Source organism: Bison bison, unplaced genomic scaffold (assembly GCF_000754665.1).
Source record: "Bison bison bison isolate TAMUID 2011002044 unplaced genomic scaffold, Bison_UMD1.0 scf7180017864363, whole genome shotgun sequence".
In the NCBI taxonomy this organism is placed as follows: domain Eukaryota; kingdom Metazoa; phylum Chordata; class Mammalia; order Artiodactyla; family Bovidae; genus Bison; species Bison bison.
This window is the reverse complement of record NW_011494935.1, coordinates 355,746-363,545: the sequence shown is the minus strand read 5'-3', so window position 1 is coordinate 363,545 and position 7,800 is coordinate 355,746. Positions and strand designations below refer to the sequence as shown.

Genomic DNA, 7,800 nt, shown 5'->3' with positions numbered 1-7,800 from the left:
CTCAGCCCAGCATTTCTCATGATGTACTCTGCATATAAGTTAAATAAACAGGGTGACAATATACAACCTTGATGTACTCCTTTTCCTATTTGGAACCAGTCTGTTGTTCCATGTCCAGTTCTAACTGTTGCTTCCTGACCTGCATACAGGTTTCTCAAGAAGCAGGTCAGGTGGTCTGGAATTCCCATCTCATTAAGAATTTTCCACAGTTTACTGTGATCCACTCAGTCAAAGGCTGTGGCATAGTCAATAAAGTAGAAATAGATGCTTTTCTGGAACTCTTTTGCTTTTTCCATGATCCAGTGGATGTTGGCAATTTGATCTCTGGTTCCTCTGCCTTTTGTAAAACCAGCTTGAACATCTAGAAGTTCATGGTTTACATATTGCTAAAGGCTGGCTTGGAGAATTTTGAGCATTACTTTACTAGTGTGTGAGATGAGTGCAATTATGCAGTAGTTTGAGCATTCTTTGGTATTGCCTTTCTTTGGGATTGGAAGGAAAACTGACCTTTTCCAGTCCTGTGGCCACTGCTGAATTCTCCAAATTTGCTGGCATATTGAGTGCAGCACTTTCACAGCATCATCTTTTAGGATTTGAAAAAGCTCAACTGGCATTCCATCACCTCCACTAGGCTTTAATAGATCATTATTAAGTATTTCAGTTCAATGAAGTATTCAATGAACAAGGCTGGAAGAGAGATAACAGAGCAAAAGGAATTATTGAAATGTTCAGAGATCACATTACACACACACACACACACACACTTTGAGAGAGAGAAAAGGAACAATTAGAATAATGGGCAAAGATAAGTCAATTCACTGAAGGGAAAACATAAGTTTAATATGTTCACTTATGTTACCATTAAGTGAAGAGATGATTAAAGTCAACAGAAGTCAGAGAAATCCAAAGGGAACACAGTAGCACATTGCATCTGTCAGCATAGCAAAAATTCTAGAGGGATCATATTGTTAGCAAGGTTGTGGGGAAACAGAACTCTGAAGCACAGCAGGTAGGAGTAAAACAGTGCAGTTGTTCTAGAGAGAGCTTAAGAACCTGTTGAAGTTAAGTGTGTGACTAACCTACCTAACTTGAAAATTAGCAACTTGTTTCAACAAATTCATGTCTAAACTTGAGTTATTTGTGAGATCCTGCAAATGTGCCTTGACCTTATTCCAAGGATATTCAGTGCTATCATAGGGCATGTTAGTCAGACAAAAAGAAGTAAAATTCCAGTGACAGCGTATACGTGTTCGGAAAGTCAGTTGCTGCATTTGATCTCCTAAATAGATAACCACAGTTTGTAACTCATTAATTCATGTTTGTAATTGCTGATCTATTTGAGCTTGTAGAGTCCACAGATCATGAGAGTCTTTGTGCCAAACAGTGATAAAATCATGATTTTGTATAGAATTATGTAAAGCCATATCAAAGTTCCTACAGTCATAATGGAGATAAGACTTAAGATGCCTGTGATAATCCACCCAATGATGCGCTTAGATCACCTAAGCCCAGTTTTCAACAATACAGAAAGAAATACAGAATCAGTCTAAGGCTCAGTTAAGTTTACAGGAAGCCATAAACTTTGTTTAACTAGCGCAATGCTAACATTGTGATATGAAATGGTGTGATTAAGGCAGGTATACAATACACATTCAGTACAATTGACAATCTTGGCTGATAAGTCAATATCAAAATGCCCTACAGTAAACAAGTACGGAAGGTGAACACATGACTGAATATAGCCAGTACTATTATATAGGAAGGTATAATTAGAAGGACGAAACATACCTACAGTCCCATAAACACTAGCGAAGTGCTCTAAAGCTGCTGGAATTTTCCAAATGTGCCATTGCTCCGGCCCCACAATGGGGACAACAATCCTGGGTCGTGGGGGTGATAAGCCCCCGTTATACCAATTCAGCAGTATGTCCTTATCAGTCCAGAAACTTGTCTTAGATTTATGAAAACCTACAATGCTTGATCTATTAAACCAGGAGCAGTTATGATGTTACTCTTGCTCTTCAGTGTTTGCTCAGCCTGATGAGTCATGTTTTTCACTTGAGCCCATGTCGGGTAAGGATTCAGACGATGGTATTTCCTCATTGGCTCCTCCAGGGTCATTGATGAGACCCTTCGCGTCAACTTTGTCACTTCCCGAGGGACTCTGGTCTTGGGGTCCCTCTTGGCAACGGACATGGCAAAAGGGAACCCAGATTTCCTTTCCATCTGCAATGACAAGACCATAACCCTTGCCTAGGAGTCCTAAGATTCCTGGAAGCCACTGATTAAATTGCTTATACCATATTGGTGTATTGGTTTCTAATTTGCTCTTTTTGTCTTCTGCAAAATGTCTATCTGCATGAGTATCAGAATTATTTTTTATTAAGTTTAAAAAATTCAGGGAATAAAGAGTTAAAGATAATAGTAATTGAGGGTTCATGGGATAAGAAGTGTATCTCCTCCTCCATATTCCCCCTTTCTGTTTTAGTAAATGAGTTTTTAGGGTGCGGTGGGCTCTTTCAATAATGGCTTGACTTTGAGGATGATAGGGTATTCTTGTAATGTGTGTGATGTTCCATTCTGATAAAAATGAACGAAAAGAATGCGAGGTGAATGTAGGTCCATTGTCTGTTATCAAGACAGAAGGAATCCCTATAATGGGGAAGGTGAGTAAGAATGCGGAAATGGCGTGTTTATTGGATTCTGAAGAGATAGGTACTGCCTAGATAAAGCCTGAAAATGTATCAGTTGAGACAAAAAGCAAAGAAAACTTTCCTAAGGAGCAGTGAGTGAAATCAGATTGCCAAAGGGAGTTAGGCTGTTGCCCTCGGGGATTAATTCCTGAAATCGTAGTACGTATGTGCAGAGGGGCGCAGACATCATAGGTTTTAATAATATACTACGCTTCAGTGAGAGGAATATGGTATTTAGAGTGCAATCTGTTAGCACTGGTATGAAGATTAGCATGTTCGTCATTGGCAGATGTAAAAATGGGAGCTACGAGCCTGTCAACAGCATCATTTTTTGCGAGCAGAGGGCCAGGTAAACCTGAATGAGCACGTATATGTGCAATAAAGAAAGGTTCCATATGTGAACGAATTAAAGCTTGAGTCTGTGAAGAGAGAGTATATAATTCTTCATCTAGGTTGTATAAAAAGGCAGTAACAAAATCAGGAAAAAGGGAAGCAAGGTATTTGGAATCAGTATATATGTTGAAGGATAATGGTTGAAGCAACAAAAGAGCATATAAAGCATACAATTCAACTCTTTGCACTGAAGAATAGGTAGTGGGTAATTTCTCTTTGATATCAGGGCCAACAATCCCTGCTATGCCTTTCTTGTTGCCATCAATGAAATAGGTGGGTGCATTGATAATAGGCTGGGATGCAATGATATTAGTTACAATGAATTTAGTACATTGTAGAAAGTCCCATAATTTTCCTTTTGGCAAATGAAATGAGATAACATTCTGAAAATCACTTAATGCCATTTGCATGGTCAGGTTATACTATAAGGCAATTTGCAATTCCTTTTTTGTCAAGGGAATGTGTGTTGCATATGGATCAAATCCAGTCAAAGTCTGTACATGGCTTCTTCCTGACATAATTAAGTGCCCTATTTTCTCAATATATGATACAATTTTTTTAGACTGTTCAGTGTGTAAATATACCCATTCTATTGGGCTATGTTGAGTTATAATTGCTGTGGGTGAATGTTCTGTGGGAAATATATATAAAGAAACTGGTTGATCATAATCTAGCCGAGTTGAAAAAGATTGTTGAATGTGTTTCTCCATTAAGGCCAGTTCTTCTTTGGCCTCTTTTGTTAGCCGCTTAGGGCTATTAGGGTCGGGGATCCCTCTAAAATTTTAAATAGATTTTGTAAGGCATAGATGGGGATGCCAATAGATGGCTGCAGCCAATTAATATCTCCTAGCAATTTTTGAAAATCATTCAGTGTGCATAGAGATTGCATAGAAATTTGAGTTTTTTGAGGTTTGATTTTAGATTCTTTCATAACATGTCCTAAATAATTAAAGGGTGCTTTCCATTGAATTTTATCTGGTGCTACAAGCAGGCCATGATTTTGAAGAGTAGTAATAACTTAATTATATAACTGTTGTAAACAGAGTTAAGATTCCACAGAGAGAAGTATATCATCCATATAATGAATTTAAAATGCAGTAGGATACTTATCTCTAATGGGTTGTAATAAAATAGATATGAGATATTGGCAAATGGTAGGGGAGTTCATCATTCTCTGAGGTAGCACCTTCCATTGAAATCTTTTAACAGGAGCCATGTGATTTATAGAAGGAACTGAAAAGGCAAAACATTTTCTATCTTTAGGGTGCAAAGGTATAGTAAAAAAGCAGTCTTGTAAGTCAATAATAACTACAGACCATCCTTTTGGTACCATAGAAGGGGAGGGCAATCCGAGTTGTAAGGGTCCCATAGGTAACATGGTATTATTAACATTTCTTAAATCTATCAACAATCGCCATTTTCCTGATTTCTTTTTTATTACAAAAACAGGGGAATTCCATGGGGAAAATGAAGGTTCTATATGAGCTTTTTGTAATTGTTCATTAACTAATTGTGTAAGAGTTGCCAATTTTTCTTTAGTTAGGGGCCATTGAGGTGTCCATACTGGGGTATCAGATTCCCAATCGAGGGGCAGCGGTGTTAACTCAATGGCCCCCATTAAAAAGGTTCATTTAAAGAAATTGTGGCTTTCGTTTGCTCAAGAAAATTCAGTCCCCATAAATTGATAGGGATATTAGTAATATATGGTTTAAGATAAGCTACAATTTGATCAGGGCCATACATTTGTAAATAGGATGCATTGACAAAAGTTTGGGTGGTATCAGCTTTATCCACTCCTTATAGTCCAGAAGGAGCCACAACCTTACCCCAATCGAGGGGCCATTCTGCAGCTCTAATGATTGAAATGTCAGCTCCAGTATCTAACATGCCTGTGAAATTCTTTCCCCGTATGTGTAAAGTAAGCATGGATTCCTGATGTTCCTTTAATAAGGTGGATAGTGCAGCAGTAAGGTTGGTACTGCCAAAGCCTCCTTGCCGAACTTTATCAGATGCCTTCATTGGTTTAACTTATGGCAAAAGTAATAATTGTGCAAAATGTCCCCCTTTTTGTAAGTATTTATTTCCCATTTTCACAACATTTACCATAACATGTATTTTCCCTTCATAATCTTCATCCATAACACTGGTCAAAACCATTAAACCTCTCATTGTGCAGCTACTACGTTCCAAAATCAGTCCCATTGTCCCAGGTGGAATCGGGCCATAATATCCAGTGGGAATTTTGTGGGGGTTGTATAATTCTTTTAGTTCCATATCATAAGGACTAGGTATATCAATGCAAGCATTCTTAGATGTAGCTGCTTGTAGCGTCATAACGCTAGGTCCTCCTTTTGTAGTGGGGCTAGAGGATGGCCCCTTTATTAGTTTCCCTGTTGTTTTTGTTGTGCATTGGGGTTCAAGGTGTTTCCATCCTTATCAAATTTAGAATGACATTCACTCAGCCAATGAAACCCCCTTTTACATCTTGGACATACTCCTGGGGGTCTCTTCCTATTAGAAGTAGTATTATTTTTTCTGGCCTGTGTTGGCAGGTGACATTGTTTTTTCATATGGTTGGGCTTTCCACAGTTAAAACATTTGGCATTAGCAGCTTTTTGTACATTAAAGGTTTCTAATGTTGCCAATTTTGCTCTATGGGAACTAGATCTGATATCTCTATATGTTTTCAAATATTCCATAAGAGAGCCAGTCTCTCAAATAGGTCTGAACATGGATCGACATTCCTCATTAGCATTTTCAAAAGCAAGTTGTTTTAAAATAATATTTTGTAAAGTCACATCCTTAATAGATTTTTCAGTTGCATCTTTTAATTTTCCTATAAATTGAGAATATTCCTCTTTATGTCCTTGAATAATCTTAATAAATGAACCATCAGAGTTACTGCTATCAACCTTTGCTTATGCCCTGCAGGTAGTTTCGTTAATGAAATGTAACATCTGAGGGGTAATACTAGCTAATTGTGCAATCATATCGGCCATGGCTCTTGTTCCAGTGAGTATATCATAGGTTACATTGGCAGGGTTATCATGAGATTGCTGGTCAATCATCAGCTGTCGGGCCTCATAATTAACCCACATTTGCCATTGCAGTAATCGTTGAGGATTTAAAACCATCTTTGCTACTTGAAAAAAATCATATGGCATCCAATGGCCAGCCCATCCTCTGAGAAATTCTATATAGTAGGAGAAGTAGGTCCATACAGAGTACATGCTTTCTTAAAATTAGACAACATGCTAAAATCTAGATTAGCCCAAGTATTTTGGCCTTGGGCAGGTTGATCAAATTGCATTGGGAAAGTGAAAGTGCAAGCAGGCATCTCCCGAGGAGGAGTGAAATGATTAGTATGAGCAAAGTTAGCAATTGCTGTTACAGATGGAGCAGAAGGAAAAGCCTCAGATTTGGGCTGTCCGTTGAATGAAATGACCTCCGTTCTAAGTGGCTTCAGTTTTGACATATCTTGTATATATATGTCTCTAAGTTGTTTTTCTAAGGATTGTGTCTGATTGAGCATAACATTCTTATATTTCAAAGTACCTTGCATATCTTATTCCTTAAGCTCATATTCATGTAAAGATTGAATAGTTTTTACTTCCAAATCAATGTTATGCCCTTCAATTTGTTTTATGACAGCCCGTATGAGTGACCAGGTAACCCTTGCTGACATGCTCTCAAGACATTATTTTTAACCCTTTTCTATATGTCTAGATTGAGTGTCCCCTCTTCTGGGAAACATGAATTGTTCCAGTACAATATGATAGCAGTCATTCAACTGATCTCTTGAAACATTAACACCGTTTTGTTTCAAAAAATGATGCATTATAGAAATGAAAGAAATTTTACTGCTATATTGTCCCATCCTGCTTGCCTCTTTCTGCAGGGGCTGGTCGCTTTGTTTAGCCTTCCTCTCAAGTCCCTGTTCGGGCGCCTCTTGTTGGGGATTTTTCTCCCCGGGACTTGGAAACGACGAACCTGAAAGAATGACACTCGGACAGTTTCTTGCAAGGACTGACAAGTTTATTTCTGCAGTCAAGCTTTTTTATAGAATCAGGAACAAAGAGCTTAAAGTATGCGGCCAGCAGAGCGCATACGGAGTTAACACATAATCAGTAAAAACATTTCAAGGACAGCGCACTCTAAATGGCTCATGGGCTTCTCCCACATCCCGCTCTCACAAGTAACATCCCTATTCATTATTAACTCTTGGCGCTGAGCATAACCAAAGGCAGGAGATGTTTTTCTGTCTGCAGTGCAAAGCCGGGTATTTCTGGCCCTTCGCCATTTTCCCAAGGACTTTCTCCTTTTACGGCTATTTTGCACTATGCTTCCCAACAGGAGCTTTTAGGAGCATTTGTTCTCTTACTTACGTCTCTGTTTTACAAAACCAGCCCAATCTTTATTGTTCAGAGCAAGCTGGCCTTTCCATAGAATCAAAGCATTCTCAGAGGGAAAAGTGGCTGGAGATGAGATTTTATATCTTTCTATTGGCATTTCATATGGATACATGGAAATAGGTCACATGATACTTGGTAAAGGCCTTTCAAATCTACGATTCATTAAACATGGCTAGTTGCTTCTCTGTGCAGGGCCCAGAGCATATCAAAATGAGGAAGTCTTGACCTCTGTCCTTGAAGTTGGGGGCTGGAGAGACAGATTTGTGCAGAACAAACAAGCATCCAGTGAGATTTGTTTTGGG

The 7,800-nt window shown here is 38.6% G+C and overlaps 1 pseudogene; it reads right to left on the bottom strand.

Annotated features, from left to right (window-relative positions):
• Nucleotides 1-4,703: 4,703 nt before the first annotated feature.
• Nucleotides 4,704-6,220, bottom strand: LOC104999755 (annotated as a pseudogene).
• Nucleotides 6,221-7,800: the final 1,580 nt, after the last annotated feature.